At 37.5% G+C, this 26,209-nt stretch overlaps 1 protein-coding gene and 2 long non-coding RNA genes across 3 annotated transcripts in view; 2 read left to right on the plus strand and 1 right to left on the minus strand.

Annotated features, from left to right (window-relative positions):
• Positions 1-26,209, minus strand: part of LOC106092866 (zinc finger protein Elbow) — a 223,566-nt gene that overhangs the window by 99,343 nt on the left and 98,014 nt on the right. The gene's annotated exons all lie outside the window — the stretch shown is intronic.
• Positions 1-26,209, plus strand: part of LOC106091167 (uncharacterized) — a 92,156-nt gene that overhangs the window by 56,144 nt on the left and 9,803 nt on the right. The window lies entirely within an intron of this gene.
• LOC131996432 (uncharacterized) lies at positions 11,659-12,301 on the plus strand. Its single transcript, XR_009397865.1, has 2 exons — positions 11,659-11,835; positions 11,895-12,301. It is a non-coding gene; the product is annotated as an uncharacterized LOC131996432 (long non-coding RNA).

Genomic DNA, 26,209 nt, shown 5'->3' on the forward strand with positions numbered 1-26,209 from the left:
CGATAAGGTCAAATGAAAGAAACTGGAGAGTAGAATACGAATATGTTATAAAAACTTGGCTTCAAGTATCCAAGGGGTCAGCCAACCCAAAAATGCTCCAAACAGACATAAGGGACGCATATACCAGCAGCAGGCTACGAATATGACATAAAAAGTGAGGTCTAAATAATTGATGGTCGCCCTATCTCCGATAAACCCCCCAAATGGGAATATTACTCGATCATAGCTTGATGAAACTCAAATGAAAGGCATTTTGAGTTCAGATTACGAATGTGAAATTAAACTTTGTTTCCAAGAATCTAGGTGGTGCTTTACCTCCTAAAATTGCCTCCAATAGATTATTGGACCCATTAAAACAATGGGAAATCAAGTGATAGATTTTTTTGAGTAGAGTGCGTCATTCAAATTTGTGTTCAAGTGGTAGTGTAGATGAGGTGTGGTGTACAACTCTCATATAGACGCCCTCCAAAAAACGACTGTATACACAAATTATGACAATATGTGGTAAAATTGAAGGTATAAGTTAGAGGACTGCGAATCTGATATATATGAGCACCCACAGTCCATCAATCACAACGACCTTACAGAACACTGTGTGATTTAGTTAATGTGTGGAGACCGCCATACCCCCAAAATTATGACGTTCAGCGTGATAGCGTGAGTTGCAAACCTTAACAGTAAGGTTGTAACCATTTTTAGCTCATCGATAGACAAGACCAAACGACGTGCTGCTGGGCAACAGAACTATCGCCACCGCACCAAATATATAGACTAGCAAATTAGTTCTTTACCACACAAAATCGTTTAATATGGCAATTTGATTTGATTTAAACAAAGACTTAATGATGACTATTTAATAGGTAGTTATGTAGTAATTTATAGACAATCACCATATGATGATCCACTCCAAGCGAGTTGCACTGACATTTAAATTAGCGCCATCTACTGGTTGTTTCATTTAGATTTAGTTGAGCCAATTGAAAACAGCTATTAGAAGGCGTTAATTTGGAGAAGCCAACATGAACAGAAAGTGGGCAGAGTGATCATAATTATGCATACAGCATTTATCTTTGTTATGACAACCAATCGGTCCTCTGAATAAAGAAAAATAAAATATAGGAATTTCGTTGCGGTTGTTAACTGTATTATTTTTTAACTTTCCCACCCAAGACGGTGTTTAAGGTCGTTTAAGTGCCAATCTTAGAAATTGATATAGATGCCAGATAAAATAGATATAAACACTAAACATTTCTATAGAAAAAAGAATTTTTGAGAAAAATCTTTTTAGTTGAAATGTTTTTAAAATGTTAGAGTAAGAATAAGAAACACATTTTTCGCGTGGCGAAAGTGTCTAATTATGTTTTTGCAAGTCCTACACTAAAATCAACTCTTATGCTATCAAAAAGGGGGTAGCGAAGCGTACCACAGGGTTGCCTGTATACATAAACAATAAAAAATGACCAATAGCAAACTGTTCATTGTGAAAAAAGGGCATCAACAAGTTTTCTCCACCTAGCTCTATCGTTGGCCAAAGCCTTAACCTGATTCCAAGATATATGGGTTGATTTCAACTCTGTCTTCGTGCAGCGGATCCATATGTTTTTCGGGCGTCCCCTCCCTCGCTGTCCTTGCGGGTTGCAGTCTAGGACATTTCTCGCTATATCATCTCACGGTCGGTGTAGCATATGACCCAACCAAGTCTATTTTTTCTTCCGGATTTTTACTTCTACAGGAGAAGTGTTTGTTCTTATTTGAAATTCCTCATTTGAAATACGATTTGTCCAGAAAATTCTAAGTATTTGTCGTAGGCAGTGATTTATAAAAACTTGGATTTTGCGGGAAGTAGTTTGTGTCAAGCTCCATGTTGTACTGGCATATTATATAATAGATTTCACACTACAGTTATAGATTCTGACTTTTGCATTATGTGAGATGTACCTGCATCTCAAAACTTTGTTGAGTTTAAGAAATGCACTCCTTGTTGACATACATACGTGCGAATTTTGGTAAAAATTCTCCATATCAAATTTAAGCAAATTTTGTCATACGCAATGTCCCTACTTATTTTAATCATAAAAACCAATATCAATTTTCGAGGAACTTTATTGATACATAATGCATGCATACGGAGCTACATGTAAATTATTATCAGCATGTCCGCGATTGGTCACCTGATAACGTCCAGCTTTTGTTGCCTGTTGTTTCCATTGATTACCACATGCCACAAAAGAGGGGACAAAATCCAGTCTTCTGTAGTTCCTCTAAGCTACTAGTTTAGCCCGTCTCTAGGGATGACTTTATAATCCCGAGTTTCAACACAGAGCTTTCCAAAAAATTTGTTAAAGTATTGAACCAACCTTGAAATGCAGTTGGCCCCATAGAATTTCTGTCAGTGCATGTAAATAAGAAAAGTGTGAAATGTCTGTCAGTAATCGTCATGTGTCGCGTTGTATAAATATTTGTATAATTTGTACAACATTCCAGGCGGTTGTTTTAAAAATAATTTGTTAAGGCCTTTTTATTGTACGTAAATATTTGGCAAGTAAATGCGTGTGTGTGTGTGTGTGTGTGTGTGTGTGTGTGTTTGTGGTTGGATGGCTGGTTGACGCGTTGTGTTTTGTTTAAATTATCGTTAATATTATCATTTATTGTCGTCTCCACCCACTTGGAAATACTTTTTCGCTTTCGCGGTTAACAATGCGTGTGACAAATGGCATGTCTCACATTCTGGGGTTGGAAGTGATGTGACAGATTTTTTTATTGTTTCTGTGGCTGTTATTCACTCGACTGTTGACAAAAAAATAATAATAATAATTCTTTTGTCTTGTTTCACGAAAATTGTTTTCTGTACAATTGTGGGTTATTGCTTCTGGCTCTGCTGCTATTATTGTTATTATCTGGTTTTTGTATATTTTCCACATTATACAGTACATTCATTTAAAATTTATTATACAAATATTTGTGTTAAAACAGCAACAGCAACAGCCCAAAAAATGATGTTTTTGTTATGGATGAATGTAAATTTTTTTTCGCACCAATGTGTGCGTTTTTTTAAGAGAAATATGTAAAGTTTTAATGCTCATCATGAAATATGTGTTAATTTGGTGATAATTTATGGCTGCAGTTGCTAAATGATTTTGAAATAAATAATAGCTAAACGACACAGCGATGGATGGTGAATCGAATTAAAGGAAAGATGATGATAAACTTATTTCATAAAGATAAATGCCTATGAGGATTTCCAAACAATATGTTATATCATGAATAACTGCCAAACTATGAAGGATAAATCTATCCAATGTGCCTCTACACCCAAAGCGATTAAAAAGGTAACAAATCTAGTATCTATTGCACTTTTATATAACCTGGAAAAAATTGAAAAAAAAAAAAAAATACAAGTAAGAGCGTGCTAAGTTCGGCCAATGATTCACTTATGATGTTAAATTTTATAGAAATCGGTTCAGATTTAGATGTAGCTCAAATATATTAGTATCTCCCGTTATTCATTTTTTGGACCTTTGCAAGTACATTTATCAACCCATTTTCTCAAAATGTTACTCTATGACTAACAAAATGTGTAGGGATTTTGGTCCAAGCCAGTAATCGGTTTGTTGTGAGCTTAAACTGCTAAAACGAAACCTCGAAAAAGTCAAGAATTCTGTGCTACTAACAAAGTCCCTAATTGCTTACCCTACCACGCCGGGTCTGTTAACCGCGAAAGCCGGGCAAAAGCATAGGAAATGCTACATTTTCCCAGCATGCCGTACACATGCTATCACTTGCCGCTATTTTTTTGCATAAGTAAGCTCGTAGTTCCATGTGTAAATTGTAGTGTAGTGCCATGTGTAAATTTCAGCCAAATCGGATAACAATTGCGCCTTCCAGGGGTTCAAGAAGTCAAATCAGGAAATCTGTTTAAATGGGAGCTTTATCCAAATCTGAGCCGATATGGTCCATTTGCAATCCCCAACGACCTACATCAAAAGTAAGTATTTGTGCAACATTTCAAGCGGTTAGCTTTACGTGTTCGACCACTATCGTGATTTCGACAGACGGCGGACATAGCTACATCGAATCAGAATGTCGAGATGATCCAGAATATATATGCTTAATGGGTCCCAGACTAATATTTCATGGTGTTAGAAACGGAATGACTAGATTAGTATTCCCCATATCCTTTGGTGTTGGGTATAAAAATTTGACTTCTTGCATATATTTAGTAAAACAAATAAGAAGGCGTTAATGTCGGCCAAACTTTGGATACCCACCACCTCGGGTATATATATAAACCACCTTTCATCAAAATCCGGTAAAAATTGCATACCTTATGTCCCATAGCAATATATATCGAAATATGATCCGATTTGGACCAAATACTAATAAGTACAAGTTATTGTTCAATTATGTATAACAAAATATTGGTCTTTTTAGTAGCTATATCTAAAAGTAAACCGATCTGACTCATATACAATATGGATGCCTAACATACGCCAATGTGTCAAATTTCAGTTAAATCGGATTATAAATGCGCCTTTTTTGGGGCCAAGACTTTAATCGAGATATCGGTCTATAAGGCTATATGCAAATCTTGATCTCGATCTAGACCAAATTGCTCTGTCCCAAATTTCGGCAACATCGGACAATAAATGCTCCTTTTATGGGCCCAAAAAATTAAATCGAGAGATCGGTCAATATGGCAGCTATATCCAAATCTGGACCGATTTGAGTGAAATTGAAGAAGGATGTCGAAGGGCCTAACAGAACTCACTGTCCCAAATTGCGGCGACATCGGACAATAAATGCGCTTTTTATGGCCCCAAAACCTAAAACCGAGGGATCGGTCCATATGGCAGCTATATCAAAATCTGTATCGATCTGTGCCATAATGCCGAAGTATGTCAAGAGGTTTAACTTAACTCACTGTTCCAAATTTCGGCGACATCGGACAATCAAGACCCTAAATCGGGGGATCGGTCTATATGGCAGCTATATCCAACTCTGGACCGATCTGAGCCAAATTGACGAATAATATCGAAGGGCCTAACACAACTCCAGGTCCTAAATTTCAGCAAAATTGGATAATAAATGTTGCTTTTATGGTCCTTAGACCCTACATCGGAGGATCGGTCTATATGGCAGCTAAATCCAAATCTGAACCGATCTGGGCAAAATTGATGGAGGATGTCGAAGGGCCTAACACAACTCACTGTCCCAAATTTCAGCAAAATCGGATAATAAATGTGGCTTTTATGGGCTTAAGACCCTAAATTGGGGGATCGGTCTATATGGAAGCTATATCCAAATTTGGACGGATTTGAGCAAAATTGACGATGGATGTCGAGGGACCTAACACAACTCACTGTCCCAAATTTCTGCAAACTCGGATAATAAATGTGTCTTTTATGGGTTTAAGACCCTAAATTGGAGGATCGGTCTATATGGCAGCTATATCCAAATTTAGACCGATCTGATCTTTATTGACGGAGAATGTCGAGGGCAATTCACTGTCCCAAATTTTAGCAAAATCGGATAATAAATGTGGCTTTTATTAGGGTCTTACCTAAATCGGCGGATCGGTCTATATGGGGGCTATATCAAGATATAGTCCAATATCTTTGAACTTAACCTGCTTATGGACAAAAAAAGAATCTGTGCAAAGTTTCAGCTCAATATCTTTATTTTTGAAGACTGTAGCGAGATTTCAATAGACAGACGGACGGACATGTCTAGATCGTCTTAGATTTTTACGCTGATTAAGAATATATATACTTTATAGGGTCGGAAATGGATATTTCGATGTGTTGCAAACGGAATGACAAAATGAATATACCCCCATCCTTCGGTGGTGGGTATAAAAATCATTTTTGTTGATTAGCATTTAATGAAAACAAATTTAATTCTTATTACCCCTACCATAGGATGGCGGTAAACACTTCGTCATTCCGTTAGTTTCACATCGAAATATTGGTCCGTCCGTCCGTCTGTCTGTCGAAACTACGCTAACTTTGGAAGGAGTAAAGCTAGGCGGTTGAAATTTTGCACAAATATTTCCCTATAGTGTAGGTCGGTTGGGATTGTAAATGGGATATAACGGTTTATGTTTTGATATAGCCGATTTCCCGATTATATTTCCGATTTCCCGATTATATTAAGAAAGAGACTAATGCCTTCTCTGAGGATGGAATGAACCGCATTATTTGGATGCCCGGCCATAAGGGAGTAAGGGGAAATGAAAGAGCATACAATTCGAATGATAGAGGACTGCCGTCAATAACCTGGGTTAACCTGAAGCCTTTGAGTCGATGCAGTCCGAGTTAAGAGCAAACCCGACGAACGCGTATCCGACACTGTGGAACGGCGAAATGGTAGGTAGGACTACGAAAATCCCATGGGGAGATCGTGAGAAGACGAGGCTTTTACTGAAAGAAAGTAAGAAGGAGGTCAGTACAGCTTGCGGTATCATAACGGGACACATAGGACTACGAGCTCAAAATCGAGCTCAATTATGCAAAATCGTTGCCGTAAGTGATAGCTGGTGTAGGGTATGTGGGGAGGACGATGGCATTTCCAATGTCATTGTCCGGCTTTCGCGGCTAAAAGACACTGGTACTTCGGTGAGGACCAAATATCAGATATGAACCAAATTAGGAGGGTGGTATGGAAAACAATTAGGGATTTTGTAAGTACTACGGAATTGCTAATTTAAAATTTTCTTTTTCGATGTTACTTCTGAGTTTCTGTAGGGCACAACAAGCCGACTACTGGCTTATGTGCATGCTCATAGTGGCATGGGGCGAATTAATATCCGCGCCCTCTTCTCGGCCTAACCTAACCTAATCTGATATAGCTCCAATAGCATAGCAATTCTTATCCGTTATCACTTGTTTGCCTAAAAAGGGAAACCGTGCAAAGAACATGACAAATGCGACCCATGGTGGGGCATACATAAGATTCAGCCCGAAGAACTTAGCATACTTTTACTTGTTTTCTATCCCACTGAGTGTTTGTGTGCTGCTTTAAATGTGTAGGATTCTAGTGCGTTAGAAACTGGCCCATGGGTGGTGAGTGTTCGTCACCCATGCTCAGTTCAAAATTTTGGACTGTGTGCCAAAGCCACATGTTGACCTCAGCTTGGCATTTCGATAATGAAAACTGCACTGTTGCACTGTTAAAGTTAATGTTGTTTTTGACATGGATCTTGAAGTCACTTGTAGACATGATAAATACTTTAAAGCCTTTCCAATTAACCTTTAGACTAGCTTCAAGGCTATTTTCATATTTGTGCTGGCATACTCCTCCAAATATTTTATTCGCATCTTAAAAAAAAATCAAATAATAATAATAATTTTGAAAAATAATGTATAAAACAGAAGGTATCTCTCTGCCTGTAGTGAATGCAATCTGAGCTTCTTCATAACATTCTTGATGTATCGGACGTAAAGACTCTCTTCGTCATCATCACTAATCACATCAATTTCACAGCATCATAACAGTTTGTTTAGAGCTATTTAATTAAACCGTAAATAACTTGCAAATGGCTAATAAGCCTGAAATGAAGCGGAATAAAAGCTGATTGTTTTATGCAAACTTGTCTCTAGAGAGACGGAAAAGCTCACATCAAACCAGGGCAAATGTACCGGTGTTGCAGTCGGTCATTCGTTTTCGTTTAATGCTCACATTAAAATTAACTGACACCTCATGACACCTGTAACGAATGCCATGAATTAACGTCATTGCTAATGTGAAAATTATGCACTGGAAATTCACAGACATGTGTAAAACAGTCATTTGAGGTTATTTGAAACAATGCGTCTATGCTGATCGAAGCTGAACCTTAGTTTAGTTCAGCCATTTGTAGAACACCACAAATTGACATAGCCAACTTTCATTAAACAAAAACAGCAGCTACTAATAAAAACTTAGCACAGAAAAAAAAGACAAACAACAACAACAGACAAAACTAACCCCAATGGAGGCAAATGAAAATCGAGAAAAAAAGTACGTACAGAAAACCGGCTATAAGCATTAAACTATACACAATTATGTGCCATAAAAAATATGTAAACACAGCTCATACGAATTTATACTGTTTTGTAGTGCTGCCGTTTGTATGGCCATTTTCTAAATGGGAAAAGCTGTTAACGTCATTTTTTTGTGAATTTTGCTTAGTGGTTTTTCTGCTTGCATACATTTAATTGAGTTGCTTAAAATCAGCAGCATAACATCATCAACAAGCTGAACACAAATCGACCAGCAAAAACAAAAGACTTGTCAATTACAGCCGTCAACAGTCATTCACGGGTCTCTGCTGTGTCAGAGTCATTTCAGTCATTCCAGTCATTTGCTTAAATCAAATTTAACATAACAAATGTTAAACATGGCAATCAGCACCGAATGAAAAACCAGAGGCTTGTCAACGATGTGAGTTCATTAATGTTGTTCCACCATTACATCGTAAGTCTAATATTGTTTTCTTAGAATTGAAAGTGGCAGATTCATGTGGAATTGGATGAAAAGTCCTAAGAGGTGGGGGATTATTCTAAAACCGACACTAATGAAATTTGGTAGACATAAAACGGATATGAAATTGCACACATGAGAAGTTACACTCGCTGCTAATCTTGTTATACCCTCCACCATACGATGGGAGTGTACTAATTTCGTCATGCCGTTTGTAACACATCGACAATTTGATCTGAGTATATGTATTCTTGATCGTCTGTCCGTCCTTCTGTCAATCACGCTCACTTTCGAGGGAGTAAATTTAGGCACTCGAAATTTTTTCACAAATACTTCCCATTAGTGGAGGTCAGTTGGGATTATAAATGGGTCGGTCCATATTCTTGTTTAGCTGCCATATAAACCGATCTTGGATCTTGACTTCTTAAGCCTCTAGACGGCACAATTTTTAACCGATTTGGCTGAAATTTTGCACTTTTTTGACTTCCTACAACTGTGCCAAGGCTCAAAGGTTCATAACCTGATATAGCTGCTATATAAACCGATCTCCTGATTATACTTCTTGAGCTTCTGGAGAGCACAATTATTATACGATTGGGCTGAAATTGTGCATAATGTATATTGTTTTGACTTCGAACAACTATGGCGTGTATGGGCTCAATCTGTTTATAACCTGATATAGCTCCCATGTATACCGATCTCCCAATTAAAGCTCCCATGTATACCGATCTCCCAATATAAACTGACCTCTCAATTTGACTTCTTGAGCCCCTGGAAGACACAATTGTTGTCCAATTTGGCTAACATTTTGGACGGAGTATTTTTTTGTGACTTCCAACTGCCATCTACATACGCCCTAAATCAGTCTATAACTTGTAATAACTCCTATATAAACCGACCTCCCGATTTGACTTTTTGGGCCTCTGAAAGCTTAAAATTTTGTTCGATTTGGTTGAAATTTTGTACGCAGTGTTCTTTCTGGCTTCCAATAATCATGACAAGTACGGTCTACATCTGTCTATGACTTGATCCCCCTCCCATATAAACCGATCTCCCGATTTGACATATTTAGTCGCTGGGAGCCGCAATTGTAATCCGATTTAACTGATGTCATAACTAAAATACGGAGTGTTGTGTTATGACTTTCAACAACCGTGCCGAAAAAGGTTCAAATCTATCTATAGCTACCATTTAAGCCAAAGTAACGATAAGTCTTCTAATGCCCCTAGAAGTTTTGAATTTTCGACTGATAATACAGAAATTTGGCACAGAAAGTTCACATGTGCCCACGAAATATGTGAACAAGAATGGGGTTTCCCAGTTAAACATGGAGTGGGGATTGAGAGATCGATTCTAGTTATGGAGGTGAGAGGCGATGATATCACGAATGGAATTCCCTGTGAATGCTGAGTGGACTTTACTTTAGCGGGTGGTTTAACTTATAATTCCTTGCTATGGTTGTAGGAGAAGTAAAGTTTTATACTTTATAGAAAAGGCAAGTGACATACAAGTGAAGTTTTATACTTTCTAGAAAAGGCAAGTGACATGTCGTACTAAAATGCTTATAACTAACAATTCATAATGGTCTTACAGTCTTTTGCAGATTAGAACGGATGGCAAAAAAGGAGATATCTTATACAGTATACAATTCATAGTAATTCACAATATAATTCAATGACAAACAACTTATTCTACGATATATTCTTAATACTTTTCTGCTTTTTTTCTGAATTTAAAGTTACAAATTCAAATTTCTCCAATATGTTAGTAAGTATTAATAAGTATTAAGTATCCAATATGTTAGTAAGTATTTGTTTTTCTTTCGTTTAACAAAGCATTTTATACTGAAAACGAACATTTGGGTTTATTTTTCACGTAATAGACCCAGACGACACAATTGAAGTTGCTTAGGGTTTAACTATAAACGAAGTGCCTTTAAGTTCATAGAGTTGCACATGCACAACTAACATTGTGGAGGGCTTCTCCCATTACGTGTCGAATATAGTCAAAATCGGTCTATAGCCTGATAGTGCTCACATATGAACCGATCTACCTATTTTACTTCTTGAGCCCCTAAAGGGCGCAATTTTTATTCGAATTGGCTGAAATATTCCATAAGGATTTCCACTATGCAATCATTTGAACAATCGGCAGTCACTATTTTTGTAATTTACCCGTATATTTTTATGGGAATTTTTTTATTGGTTTTTGTAACTCGCCATTCTTTGGAACAGCGTTTTCTAAGTCACACTATTACAGAAATTGTTGATATTATTAATTACAATAGCAACAGCGTTATTGTCACTTAATTAATTAAATTTTATAATATATCATTAATGCCCGAATTTTTTGAACAAGGCGATTCAAAGATACACAATATCTAATAAACATAATATTTATTATGTTCTAATATTTGTAATTGTAGCACTTAATTTGGATGTTGGTATACCAACAAATTTGACTTGCGAAAATATGAGGTGGTAGCACTGCTATTATTACGACACAGCTGTATATGTGGGAGCTATATCTAAATCTTAACCGATTTTCACACAAACTATTATATCGTTTGTCCCTGGGCTAAAAAAGTGATATGTGTACAATTTCGTGATAATTGGATAACAAATGCGACTTGCACCTTGATTGCAACATATAAATGGTAGAATTAATGGTTTTTTTTCAAGTTGAAAGGTGCGGACTAGGATTTTAGTCTACATACATACATAATATCTTTGGAGAATTTTTTTACAATTTAATGTAGATTATTTATTTCGATACAATTTACCAGCCCTTATGTATACACTTCATCCTAAGATAGTAATGGCCATGTTAAAAATTTTTCTTGTTGGATTATTAATGAATTTGTTCGTGGACACAAATTGTTACTGGAAGTCGTTCTCGTACTTTATTTGTCAGTAAAAGAGAGCGTAAGAGCGAGCAAAATGTTAAGAGTTTGGCAATTGAGAGCTTACAAATTTTGAGTATCGAACAGCTGTTTAATTCAAACAAATAGCAAAAAAGAGTAAAGACTGTTCTTACTCTACTGCAAATTTTTACTATCAAAGTACGCGAACAGACCTAATGTCGCACTGTAGCGTTTTGTGTAAACGTTCATTACGCCCCATATAATATCATTTGGTTATCAATCGAAATCCCTGTCATCGCAACAGATTGTTTTGACTTTTTTTAATCTATGTGGCCTCGAAATTGATTTGACAATGCAATTAGCTTTCGTGCACCCAAATTCAAAATAAAAACACAAAAATCGCTGCCCTGCGCAGCAAGTTACGTGCTTCGTAGCCGTTGGAAGCCGTTTGCAGCTCATTTCATTGTTCAATACAACAAAATTAATTCGTTGAGAATGTCTTATAAATTGACGTAAATTATTTGCTTTTAATTGTACAAATTAGTGTCAGTCATATATTTTGTTTTCACAGACATGTCAAATGCACAGAAATGAGAATGTGACAACCACAACGACCGCAAATGTCACATACGGGGAATATTAAAAGCCTGATTGTCAGCCTCGTTCAATTCTTGCTGAGAGAATAATCACAGCGACGGGGCCAGGCGAAGCAGTCAAACACGTTGTGTGAAGATGAAAATAAATTAACAAACGACAATGAATGCAAAAAATAATATAAACATCAACTCGACGTTTTTAAGAATTACGTCTGGTAATAAATGAATGAGGCGATGGACGGACTAATAAAACGGACGAGCGGATGATTTGCAGACAATATGGTCTGTATGACAAAAACAAAATGTTACTGAGTTGTATGCTTCACCAGGCATACTTGAAATTAAAACGAATATAAACAAATAAAAGCCAAATTGAAACGATTGTGACTTTTTAATACCCTACACCATAAAAATCAAGTAAGAACATGTTAGATTCGCGTTAAGTTCAGTTTCAGCGAAATCGGGCAACAAATTCGCTTTCTATGGGATTAAGACACTAAATTGGATGATCGGTTCATATGGCAGCTATATCTAAATTTAGTCTGACCTAGACCATATGCTGGACGTAAGATGGGAGGCAAAATAAAAGTCATTCTGTCAAATTTCAGCGAAATCGGGTAATAAATGCAGTTTTTATGGGCTTAAGACCCTCAATGAGTAGATCGGTCTGTATGACAGCTACATCTGAATATGGACCGATCTAAATTATATTTGAATAGGATATCGGGAGGCTTTAATCAACTCACTGTTACCAATATCAGCGAAATCGGATAATAATTGCTGCTTTTATGAGCTTAGGACCTTAAATCGGTCTATATCACAGCTATATCTACATATGTTCCGATCTGGATCATATTTAAGTCGGATGTCAGGAGGGATAAAACCACTATGAGCCGATTCGGATGAATATCGGGCTCTATATAGCACAACTTCCTGTTTCAAATTTTAGCGAAATCGGATTTTACGGGCTTAAGACCCTAAATCGCCAGATCGGTCTATATGGCAGCTATATCCAAATGTAGTCCCATTGGGTCCCATTGGGTCCCATTGGGTATGTGAACATTTTCAACTCAATATCTCAATTTTTGAAGACTGTAGCGTGATTACAACCGACGAACATGTTAAATCGTTAAATCGTCTTAGAATTTTACGACGATCAGAAATAAAGGGTAATTTTTTAAGAGCTATAGACAAGTTTTTAAAAATAAAAACACACGGAATTCATAAAAATGCTTGAAATCTTTATTTGAATCGATGGTACGGCCCATATAATTTAATATTTGAAGATTATTTCATGCAAATGTTGACCCTGACTGCGCCTCAAATGGTCCATCCGCTTATTTTAATTTTGGCATACTCTTTCCAACTATGCGGCTTGTATCTCATGAATAAATGCTTCAATGTTGTGTGGCATTTTTGAAACCACATGTCATGCAAGTCAAACTCTCACATTTTGGGCAAAAAAAAGTTAGATATCATCTTACGATAGCGCTCACCATTCACAGTAACGTTACGATTCGCATCATCTTTGAAGAAGTACGATGGAATGATGCCACCAGCCCATAAACCGCATTAAACTATTACTTTATCTGTACGTATTGGTGGCTCTTGCAATGCTTCTGGCTGATCTTCACTCTAAAATCTGCTTATTTACATACCCATTAAGCCAAAAATGAGCTTCGTCGTAAAATGGAAGAAGCGCGCGATCAACTTTCTTAACAGAGCAAGCATTTTGATATTAAAATTCAATAATTTGTAAGGGTTGTTCGCAAGCGTCGTTCGTGGTATAATTATAGACCAAACTGAAGATGTTTGATAGAGAAACAAAACACGAAATGTCCGTGAGCTGTTTAAACCAGTGTTGCCAAAAAATAAAAGCTAAAAAATCACCCTTTGTATACTTTGTATGGTCGGAAATGGATATTTCGATGTGTTGCAAAGTCCTATGGTGGTGGGTATAAAAATATCGTTTAAATTAAGAAATACTATAAGATCTTAAATCGGAGTTCATCACGAAAAGAAAGCTGAAGAGACCCACCGCTTAACACACCAAGAAAATTTTGTTAGATAGAGCAGCAAATATGTTTTGGGCGATTTCGGTTCAAATTTCGAAATAGCTCCCATATAAATGTTCGTCCGATTTAAAGTAACATTACAATAATGTGGCAATTAGTTAATCTATTTTCGAAAAATATGACACGAAGTACTCATGATACACTGAGAAAATCTGTCCTAATTTGAAAAATTCGAGCCAAAGATTAGCAAATTTACTTTAAAATTTATTCAATTGTCCAAGCTTTGAAGGGAACAATCTTTTGGTGAAAAATATTTTTCTCATATAAAGGATTTAATTTAATGGTATGTTAATAAGTCCTTAACTTTGCGTCTTGCGGTATTAAAGACAAAAACCTAAAATGAAGGTCAAAATAACGTTGCAGGTAAGGTTATTTACCTTGGGAGAAGACAACAGTAAACCGTATTTAATGACACAAAATAGCCTTACAAATAGGAGCGTATTTTAATGGCAAATTAGTTTAGGTTAAGATGCTAAGCTTAGAAAAGTTAAACAAGTAAGAGCGTGCTAAGTTCGGCCGGGCCGAATATTATATACCCTCCACCATAGATCGCATTTGTCGAGTTCTATGCGCGGTATCTCTTTTTAGCCAAACAAAGAATATTGAATAACAACTGTTATGGTATTGGAGCTATATCAAGTTATAGTCCGATTCGGACCATAAATGACTGCCAAACATTGTAGAAGTCATTGTATATTGTTTCAGTTCATTCGGATATGAAATGCGCCTTGTAGGGGCTCAAGAAGCAAAATCGTGTGATAGGTTTATATGGGAGCTGTATCAAGCTATTGATCGATTCAGTCCATATTAGACACGTATGTTGAAAGTCACGAGAGAAGCCGTTGTACAAAATCTCTGCCAAATCGGATGAGAATTGCGCACTCTAGAGGCTCAAAAAGTCAAGATCTCAGATCGGTTCATATGGCAGCTATATCAGATTATGTACCGATTTGTGCCATACTTAACACATTTATTGGAAGTCAAAACAAAACACCACGTGCACAATTTCAGTCAAATCGGACGAGAATCGCGCCTTCTAGAGGCTCAAGAAGTCAAGACCCAAGATCAGTTTATATGGCAGCTATATCAAAACATCGACCGCTTTGGCCCATTTACAATCCCAACTGACCTATACTAATAAAAAGTATTTATGTGAAATTTCAAGCGGCTAGCTTTACTCCTTCGAAATTTAGCGTGCTTTCGACAGACAGACTGACGAACAGTGAAAAGAAATGCAGCGGAACTTCAGTACTAATTGTACTTGGATTAGGAATTCACAATAGATTTACAAATTTGTTCTAATACATAATAAATGACATATTTTCTTACATGCTATAAATTCATCTCATAATCCACAATTTTACTTCAAAATAGTTCAACTTATTCTACAATACAATAAATACTTAAACTATAGGGACAAAATCAAATTTGTTCACTAATTTTACTTCATAGATAACTATCCAATTATTATTTTATGAAAAATTCGTTTTAACTTAGCATCTAAAACTACAAAATTTAACATTTAAAGACGCTCCTGTTTATAAGGCTATTTTGTGTCTTTAACTAAGGTGCACTGTTGTTTTGTCTCAAGGTTAATTTCCAAACTTTCAATGATATTTTGACATTCATTTTGGATATTTGTCTTTAATAAAAAGACGCAAAGTTAAGGATTTATTAACCCACCATTTTAAAACGAAAAATTCGTTATTGTTAATGTTTCTTTAAGGAGTTGGAAAATTGATCATCTTTAAATTATGTTTTCTAATCCTTGGTTCAAATATTTAAAAATAACACAACAGTTTTTTTTTTGAGTGTATGATTCTGCAAAACTTCAACGTATTGCAAATGGGACGCTGTTTGTCGGATTATATTTATGAACTCAAAGCAAAAAAAGTTCGTTGTTGTTGTACAATAGAAGGCACATTTGTGTGTGGGGTAGCGATCATCGTCAAGCTCCATAGCTGAGCAAGCGCATCCATAGGATAGAGCGCCGCCTTCTCATATCGGGTATCATAGGCTATCAGTATTTAAGACTCGAGATTCTCCACTCGTTATCGCTGATCGTCCGCGACCACAATTTCAGCTACTCCGTTTACGAAGCACTCCACTGGACGCTCCCGGTAGCTCCCAACTAAGTCACTCGTAGTCCCGTGGTGGAAACGTCTTAATTAAGATCGTATGTGTTGTAATCCTTTATTATCTCCAGCTTTACATGGGAAGATGTATCCGTTTAGCAAATACATACACAATTTTTTTTTTTCAAACCAAGTAAACGCAAAATGTTATATTTAACACTTGGTCGGGAGTAACAATAGAATTACTCGCTTGAAACAATAACTTGCAACAAATTAGCATCAGCCATTGTGACAACGATCAGCAACATCATGACAGCGAGTGACAGCAACAAGAATGTCTACATCATGCGCTTGATTATTATCGTTGATCGTTTGATCAAATTTAGCTTTTCGCGATTCATTCAAGCGATTATTATTGCCGTCGCTTCTGCCATCGCCATTGCCATCATCGACGTCGTCATCATAATAAAGCGTTTTTATACCCTCCACCATAAGATGGGGGGTATACTAATTTCGTCATTCTGTTTGTAACTACTCGAAATATTCGTCTGAGACCCCATAAAGTATATATATTCTTGATCGTCGTGACATTTTATGTCGATCTAGCCATGTCCGTCCGTCTGTCCGTCCGTCCGTCCGTCCGTCCGTCCGTCCGTCCGTCCGTCCGTCCGTCCGTCCGTCCGTCCGTCCGTCCGTCCGTCCGTCCGTCCGTCCGTCCGTCCGTCCGTCCGTCCGTCCGTCCGTCCGTCTGTCTGTCGAAAGCACGCTAACTTCCGAAGGAGTAAAGCTAGCCGCTTGAAATTTTGCACAAATACTTCTTATTAGTGTAGGTCGGTTGGTATTGTAAATGGGCCATATCGGTCCATGTTTTGATATAGCTGCCATATAAACCGATCTTGGGTCTTGACTTCTTGAGCCTCTAGAGTGCGCAATTCTTATCCGATTGGAATGAAATTTTGCACGACGTGTTTTGTTACGATATCCAACAACTGTGCCAAGTATGGATCACATCGGTCCATAACCTGATATAGCTGCCATATAAACCGATCTTGGGTCTTGACTTCTTGAGCCTCTAGCGTGCGCAATTCTTATCCGATTGGAATGAAATTTTGCACGACGTGTTTTGTTATGATATCCAACAACTGTGCCAAGTATGGATCAAATCGGTCCATAACCTGATATAGCTGTCATATAAACAGATCTTGGGTCTTGACTTCTTGAGCCTCTAGAGTGCGCAATTCTTATCCGATTGGAATGAAATTTTGCACGACGTGTTTTGTTATAATATCCAACAACTGTGCCAAGTAAGGCTCAAATCGGTCCATAACCTGATATAGCTGCCATATAAACCGATCGTGGGTCTTGACTTCTTGAGCCTCTAGAGGGCGCAATTCTTATCCGATTGGAACGGAATTTCGCACGACGTGTTTTTTTATGATACCCAACAACTATGCCAAGTATGGTTGAAATCGGTCCATAACCTGATATAGCTGCCATATAAACCGATCTTGGGTCTTGACTTCTTGAGCCTCTAGAGGGCACAATTCTTATCCGATTTGAATGAATTTTTGCAGGAAGTATTTCGTTATAATATCCAATAACCTTGCCAAGTATGGTTGAAATCGGTCCATAACCTGATATAGCTGTCATATAAACAGATCTGGGGATTTGACTTCTTGAGCTTCTAGAGCAATTCCTATCCGATTTGGCTGAAATTTTGCATGACGTATTTTATTTTTACTTTCAACAACTGTCAAATAAGGTTCAAATCGGTTCATAACCTGATATAGCTGCCATATAAACCGATCTGGGATCTTGACTTCTTGACCCCTAGAGGTCGCAATGATTATCCGATATGCCTGAAATTTTGTACGACGGATCCTCTCATGACCATCAACAAACGTGTTTATTATGGTCTGAATCGGTCTATAGCCCGAGACAGATCCCATATAAATCGTTCTCTCTATTTTATTTTTTTTATTTTTTTTTTATTTTATTTATTATTACCAATACTAAAGATAGAATCTTATATAATAGTATTGGTGTACAATGTGGTAAATATATAATTGGTTAACAATACGATTTGAAATGAAGGTAAAATATAATAATAATAACAAAGTATAAAAGAAATGATGAGGTAAATTTTGAGTAAAAGAGATTAAACAAATAAGTGATATTAATTTACAATCTATTTTTCAGACATACAACTATAATTTTAATTTGGTTTGCATTATGTTAATAAAATTTAGTTTGAATTTAAATGAGTATGTAATAATGACTTAAACTGCCGTATGTTGCTGATAGTTTGAATTGTTGGTGGTAGTTGGTTCCAAATGCGGATCGAATTGATAAAAAAGTGATTCTCAGATAGTTGTCTATTATGCCGTATCTGTATGATTCGGTTTCCCCGGTTAGAACTGAAAAAAGTTAATCGAGCAAGAAGATAACTAGGAGCTTGCTTGGTAATTATCTTATGTAGCATTGTAATCACTCTGAAACTTAGTAGATTTTCCAATGAAAGCCCAAAAATTTGTCTGGAAAATTCAGATATTCTGTCGCGTCTTCCTCTCCCAAAAACATATCTCGCAATATTGTTGAATGTTACATTTAATCTTCTCATCGAGGCACTGTCAGTTTTGGCAAAAAGTTCGCAACCATATAAAAGCGTAGGTATTAGGTAGGTCTTAGCAAGTGTCATTCGAATATGAAAAGGAGTGAAAAAATGCGAATGCCACAGATTCCTCAGCATTCCGTATACTCTACCGGTGGAGATGTTAACATGATTCGTCCACGTCAAGTGTTTATTAAATGTAATGCCAAGGTTCCTGGCTGATTCTACTACTTCAATATTAGATCCGCCTAATACTAGTGGATTATTAACAACTGGATTTAGGGCGCGTTTATGGACAATCAAACATTTAGATTTCCGAGAGTTGATGCTTAGACCATTGGCCCTAGCCCAATCGTGCACTATCTTGAGATCTCCATTAATCCTTTCTATACATTCATCAGATTTAGATGAGTCACAGCTGGCGTAGAGCTGCACATCATCAGCATACATATGTATTCTGCAAAAGTGCAATCGTTCAGGCAGATCGCTTACTTCGTGAGCCCCAATGGGCGCAATTCTTATACGAATTGGCTGAAATTTTACACAGGTCTCCAACATATAATTTAATTGTGGTCCGAACCGGACCATATCTTGATATCGTTTTAATAGCAGAGCAACTCTTTTCTTATATCCTTTTTTGCCTAAGAAGAGATGCCGGGAAAAGAACTCGACAAATGCGATCCATGGTGGAGGGTATATAAGATTCGGCCCGGCCGAACTTAGCACGCTTTTACTTGTTTTTTTTGTATACGCTCCACCATAGTATGGGTATACTAATTTTGTCATTCTGTTTATAACTGCTGGAAATTGCCACTCCTTTGGTTGGCCATCATAAATAAGCAATTACGGATGCAGATGAAGTTATAATACTTCTAAGTGATAAGGATCCGAACCAGCTATGCAGATGGGCGGAAAGGGTCTGCATATGGTATATGACCGCGCTAGATCCAGGGGTCTCAATGTTAAACCAGAGAAGACTGAAATATGCCTGTTCACTAGGAAGACGAAGGTTGACGCACCACGTTTCCTCAATAAAACAATTCCGATATCTGACATGGTCAAATACTTAGGTGTGAGCTTGGACAGGAAACTTAATGGGAAGTGTCACATTCAGGAACGTACTGAGAAGGCTCACAGATGTTGGGCATTATGTAGACGGGCCGTAGGCTCGAAATGGGGCCGAAATCCGAAGATAGCCACTGCGGCTATGAGACTAAAGGCGATGGGAGAATGGATTGAGGATGGGAGCAGCTCATACCATCGCGGTACAATACGAAACCTGGAAGGAAAGATAGAGGTTTCCGATCGGATGCCTGAGAAGACACTTAAGGAAGAGTGCCTGACCATAATACGGCCCTGCAGGTAGAGATCCAGGCGATCACGGAATGCGTGAAGTGGTGTGGCGCTAACGCGAGGATGTCAAGTGTGAACATTTTTACGAATAGTAAACTGGCCATAAGGGCAATAACAACAGTCGCGAACAGTCTTGGTGTGTAAGAAGGAGATTAGCGCCTACACTGAGAATGACACGATACGGATCGTTCTGGTGCCGGGCCATAGCGGAGTAAGGGAGAATGAAAAAGCAGACGATTTGGCAGTGAACGCCGGAGAACTGCCGTCAACAATCTTGGTTGACCCGACGCCTTTCGGGTCGACGCAGTCCGAGTTGAGGGCATGGGTGACGATCGCATGTTACACTGTGGAACAGCGATACAGTCGGTAGGACGGCGAAAAAACTATGGGGAGATCCGGATCGTGAGAGGACGAGGCTATTAATGAAAGGAAGTAAGAAGGAAGTCAGTAAAGCTTTTGGTATCATAACGAGATTCATAGGACTACGAGATCACTTATGCAAAATCGGTGCGTCAAGTGATAGCATGTGTCGGACATGTGGAGAAGATGATGAGAGGTTAGAGTATTTCCAGTCTTCCGCAGTTAAAAGACACCGGTACTTTGGTGGGGATACAATACCAGACATTAACCAACTAAGGGGAGTGGTATAGAAAACATCTACGAATTTTGTAAGTAGCGCGGAATTCCTAAATAAAAATTATCTTTTACGAGTTTACTTTTTAGTTTTTAGAACGCACAACAATCCGATTACTAGCTTAGGTGTATGGCCATAGGGACATGGGGCAGATTAATATCCGCACGCTTTTTTCAACCTTACCTAACAGCCACGTCAAATACGCTCCGTATCGGTCAATAACTTGACGTAGCTCATATATATTTGAAAAAGTCATTCAAAAAGTCATTGACAAATACGATCTTTGTTGGAGGGTATATAAGATTCGGCACGGCCGAACTTAGCACGCTTTTACTTGTTGTGAATTGTGTTGTTTATTAACCTTAATATTTTTTTTGCTCGTTCACTCAGAAATTTTGAATGGTTTTTTTTGTTCTTATGTTTCGATTCGGTTTAAATAGTTTTGGGTGTTCGCCGTGGTTGTAGATGAAGTAGTTGTTATGGCTGTTGTTGTTATAAAAGAAGCCAATAACAATGAAATACACAAAATGAAATGCAGTCAGCCATTAATTTCATGGTAATCACGTTTAATGAAAATTTGTTTGTTATTTTTATGATATTCGTCGGTACAAAATGAATTCAATGAATTTGAAATGGATTGAAGGGGATTTGTGTGAGTGTGTTGAATAGAATTGATATGTGTTTCTTGTAATTTCGTTGCATTAATTTTCACTATAGGCGTACTTGTCGGTTTCGTGAGCTTAGGACACTTTGCTGCGATGTGAATGTTCGGCTGTTGTCTTGCAGCTTGCTGTCTGAAATATTGTTGTAAATTACACACTTAGCAAAATTGTTGGGTTGAACTTTAGAGAAAATAATCTTATATATAAAAATCAATTTGTGTTTGTTTGTAGATTTGTTTGTTTGTTTGTTTGTGTGTTCCTTATAGACTCAGAAACGGCTGAACCGATTTTCTTGAAATTTTCACAGATGGTACATATTGAAAATAGGGTACTACATTTTTTGATATCTGAAGGGGGGCGGACTCTCCCCCTTACCCTAATTTTCAGAAACGCCAGATCTCGGAGTTGGGTGGTGCGATTTTTTGTGTGCTCTCATATAGTACCCTAAAAATAAAAATTTTGTATCCAAATTTTGGATGGGGTACCTAGGGGGGGTGCCCCACTCTAAAACCTACCAAACATATATTATGTCCAATCACGACAATATGGGACTCAAATAAAAGGTATTTAGGACGAGAAAACGTATATGATATCCAATTGTCGGACCAAGTGCTAGGGGGACCACCACAAGCCCACCCCTAAATCGGACGTATTTACCGACCATAGCAATATGGAACTCAAATTGGAGATATTTACGAGTAGAATTCGAATATGATATCCAAATATGGGACCAAGTGATTGGGGAGCCGCATCTCCCCAAAAACATCCCCAATGGGGACAAATTTACGATCATAGCAATATGGGGCTCAAATGAAAGGTATTTGCGAGTAGAATTCGAATATGATATCCAAATATGGGACCAAGTGATTGGGGAGCCGCATCTCCCCAAAACCATCCTCCAATGGGGACAAATTTACGACCATAGCAATATGGGGCTCAAATGAAAGGTCTTTGGACGAATCTGATATCAATATTCGGGAAAAGTGTTTATGGGGCCACCTAACCCCCCAACACCACCCAACTAGGAAGTATTTGCTGACTACTGCAATATGAGGCTCAAATAGGAGGGTGTTTAGAGTGGAACACGAATCCGATACATATTTTCAAGGCCAACTCACTGAGTGGCCGCCCATCCCTCAAAACACCCACCAAGCCGGTCATGTTTGCCGACCATGGAAATATGGGGCTCAAATTAAAGGTATGTGGGAGTAGACCACGTATCTGATATCAATATTAGGGGCGAACTGTCTAGCGGACGTCCCACCCCCAAATAGGACGTATTTGCTCACCAAGACAATTTGGATCTTAAAGAGAGTGGAACTAAATATTCATAGTTTTTAGGGCCAATACCCCAAGCCGGACATATTTGCTGACTTTTGCACTAATGAGTTTAATCTAAATGAGATTAGAAAACGAATTTTATATCCAATTTTGAGGGCAATGGCAATATAGGGTTCAAATAAATGACACATGAGAATAGAACACGTTGCTGATATATTTTCAGGGCTTAGCGTTTGGGGACCACCCCACTGCCCAAAACAACCCTATGTAAATCGGGCATATTTACCGATCATGACAATGTGGGGCTGAAATGAAAGGTATTGGGGGGTAGAGCAACAATTGATACCCACTTTCGGGGCCAATTTTCTGGGGGTCTACCCCTTTCCCAAAATACCCCACAATCAGCAATTTTTTACTGACCATCGCGATAAGGGGCTCAAATAAAGGTATTTGGAAGTAAAATACGAATTTAATATCCAAATGTAGGACCATGTATTTAGGGCATCACCCCTTTCCCAAAACACCCCCAAAGGGAAAAATTTGTCCCAAATGAAAGGTATTTCAGATAGAAAACGAATTTGATTACCAATTTTGGGGCCATGTTTTTGGGGGACGCCTCATCCTGTAAACTCCTCTTTAGCCAATGGCAATATGGGGTTTAAATAAATGGTATTTGAGAGAAGAGCACGATGCTGATATTTCTTCAGGGCCAAGTAACTGGGGGACCACCTCTCCCCAGAAAACACCACTAAATCAGACATCACCTTATATCCTAACTTAAATTCGTAGACCAATAAACATCATATGGGATTCACATTAAGGCACTTATATTTTTAAACTGTTTGTCAAGCGTTATACTATTTTCGTAGCATGGTATTTCACTAAAAGATCTTTAATTGTCGAAAATAAATATTCCAAGGAAACTTTTATTCCATATAAAGTAAAATAAGGCGCAGCGGAGCGGGCCCGGGTCAGCTAGTGTGTTATAAACGGAATGACGGAATTAGTATGCCCCCATTCTATGGTAGAGGGTATAATGAATATGCTCCCCATGTTTTGATATTGGGTCTGGAATTACAAATAAATACTGATTGGAGAATGGTAACCATATCAAACAATTTTGGTTTTTATTAAAATAAAAAAATTATCATCCCAGACTTATTTCATTTCATTTTAATCAAATTGTCTCAACAAAACAATTCGCTATGATTTTTTATTTTTCACTAGTTTGTTTTTTTGAGTGTATTTCCTTCATTACATAGTGGAAGTAATTCACTGCAAGTAGTCTGTTCAATTTCGATAAATGCACTTTTTTCCAGATTGCTAAGTGTGATTATTATTTGAGTGCAATTATTTTTATGCATCCATTTTGCAGTCATTTTTTTCCACATCGTCTACCATGCCTTTGTAGTGTTTCCTCTTGGGTTTTTCTTGTTTTTGATTTGGTATATAAATTATTTGCAAACACTCCCATAAATTATATTGTTTATAACACTTATGGCAATTAAATTCACACGTAAATTGCAATTTCATTAATATTTAAAAACACTTTTTGGCCAACAACGACAACAAAATAAAAAAAAAATAAACAACGAAACACCAACAGACATTTTAGTTTACATACAATTTCTTGAATTGCCACCAGCATTGGGAGCTGGGGAGAACACTCGTCGCCGCAGTATATTTGCAATTATTTATTTATTCGAATCAATACGATTCGTTTCGAATGAAATTGAAATTGCAAGGAAATGAATTTATTACTGTTGATGACTGTGTGACTTAGGTGGCTGAAAGGTCCAGTGATTTTTGACACGTCAATGAATGTCATTTAGCACTGGAAATAGCAAGATTTCTTATCGGTCAAAATGAACGGGTTGATTTTTGACTCAAAAAAAGGAGTAGAGTTCGAAAATGATTCTAAAAATTGGGTCCAAGTACCCGACCCCAAAATTCCCCAAATAGGTATATTGTACGATTATGTCAATATGGAACTCAAACGAAAGGTATTCGGGAGTGGTTTGTAAATTTGACATTAAAAATGATGTCCTAATACTGCCCATTATTAGGTCGTAATACTGCCCGCCCCACCCCCAAAACCACCTCCAAAACTTCCCAAATGCAAAAATTAGCCAATCATGGGGTTCAAATACTAGGATTTGTGGAGTATGTTACGATTCGGTCCTAGGGCGCAGCGGAGAGGACCGAATTCATATAAAAGATGCATTCTTACTAAAGTTTCATATTTGTTATAGAAAAATTAAATATATCCAAAGAAAAGTTTAGAGTTGTTTTATTTGAAGAAATACCATTAAAATGTGCTTCCATTTGATCACAGGGTTCATACATTCTTCCACAAATTCGGTTTTAGTAGTATATTGACAAAATTTGGCGAACAGTGGTCAAAATGACCGGTAAGTCAATCTAGGTAATCCACATAGTTATCTCCGTTTTAAAATAAAAGGAGGCGTCCAACGTAAAAAAATACACCAATTTAATAAAATGTTACATAAATTTTTGAACAAAAAAAAAAATCTTCGAAGAAAATTTCGAACGAATTTCAAAAATAGGTTACTCTATGATATGAGTGGCGCATAACAAGTAAAAGCGTGCTAAGTTTTGCATCTCTTCTTAGGCAAAACAGGATATAAGAAAAGATTTGCTCTGCTATTAGAGCGATATCAAAATATGGTCCGGTTTGGACCACAATTAAATTATATGTTGGAGACCTGTGTAAAATGTCAGACAATTCGAATAAAAATTGCGCCCCTTTGGGTCTCAATAAGTAAACTAGAGAGATCGATTTATATGGGATCTGTATCTGGCTACAGACCGATTTAGACCATAATCAACACGTATGTTGATGGTCATGAGAGAATCCGTAGTACAAAATTTCAGGCAAATCGGATAATAATTGCGACCTCTAGAGGCTCAAGAAGTCAAGATCCCAGATCGGTTTATACGCCAGCTATATCAGGATATGAACCAATTTAAACCTTATTTGGCACAGTTGTTGAAAGTAAGAATAAAATACGTCATGCAAAATTTCAGCCAAATCGGATAGGAATTGCGACCTCTATAAGCTCAAGAAGTCAAGTCCCCAGATCGGTTGATATGACAGCTATATCAGGTTATGAACCGATTTGAACCATACTTGGCACAGTTGTTGTTCATCATAACTAAATTCTTCATGCAAAATTACTTTCAAATCGGATAAGAATTGTGCTCTCTACTGGCTCAAGAAGTCAAGATTCAAGATCGGTTTATATGACAGCTATATCAGGTTATGAACCATACTTGGCACAGTTGTTGGATATCATAACAAAACACATCGTACAAAATTGCATTTCAATCGGATAAGAATTGCGCCCTATAGAGACTCAAGAAATCAAGACCCAAGATCGGTTTATATGACAGCTATATCAAAACATGGACCGATATGGCCCATTTACAATCCCAACCGACCTACACTAATAAGAAGTATTAACGAAAATTTTCAAGCGGCTAGCTTTACTGCTTTGAAAGTTTGCGTGTTTTCGACAGACATACGGACGGACGGACGTGGCTAGATCGACATAAAATATCATGACGATCAATAATAC

The sequence above is a fragment of the Stomoxys calcitrans genome, chromosome 3 (assembly GCF_963082655.1).
Source record: "Stomoxys calcitrans chromosome 3, idStoCalc2.1, whole genome shotgun sequence".
Classification (NCBI taxonomy): Eukaryota; Metazoa; Arthropoda; class Insecta; order Diptera; family Muscidae; genus Stomoxys; species Stomoxys calcitrans.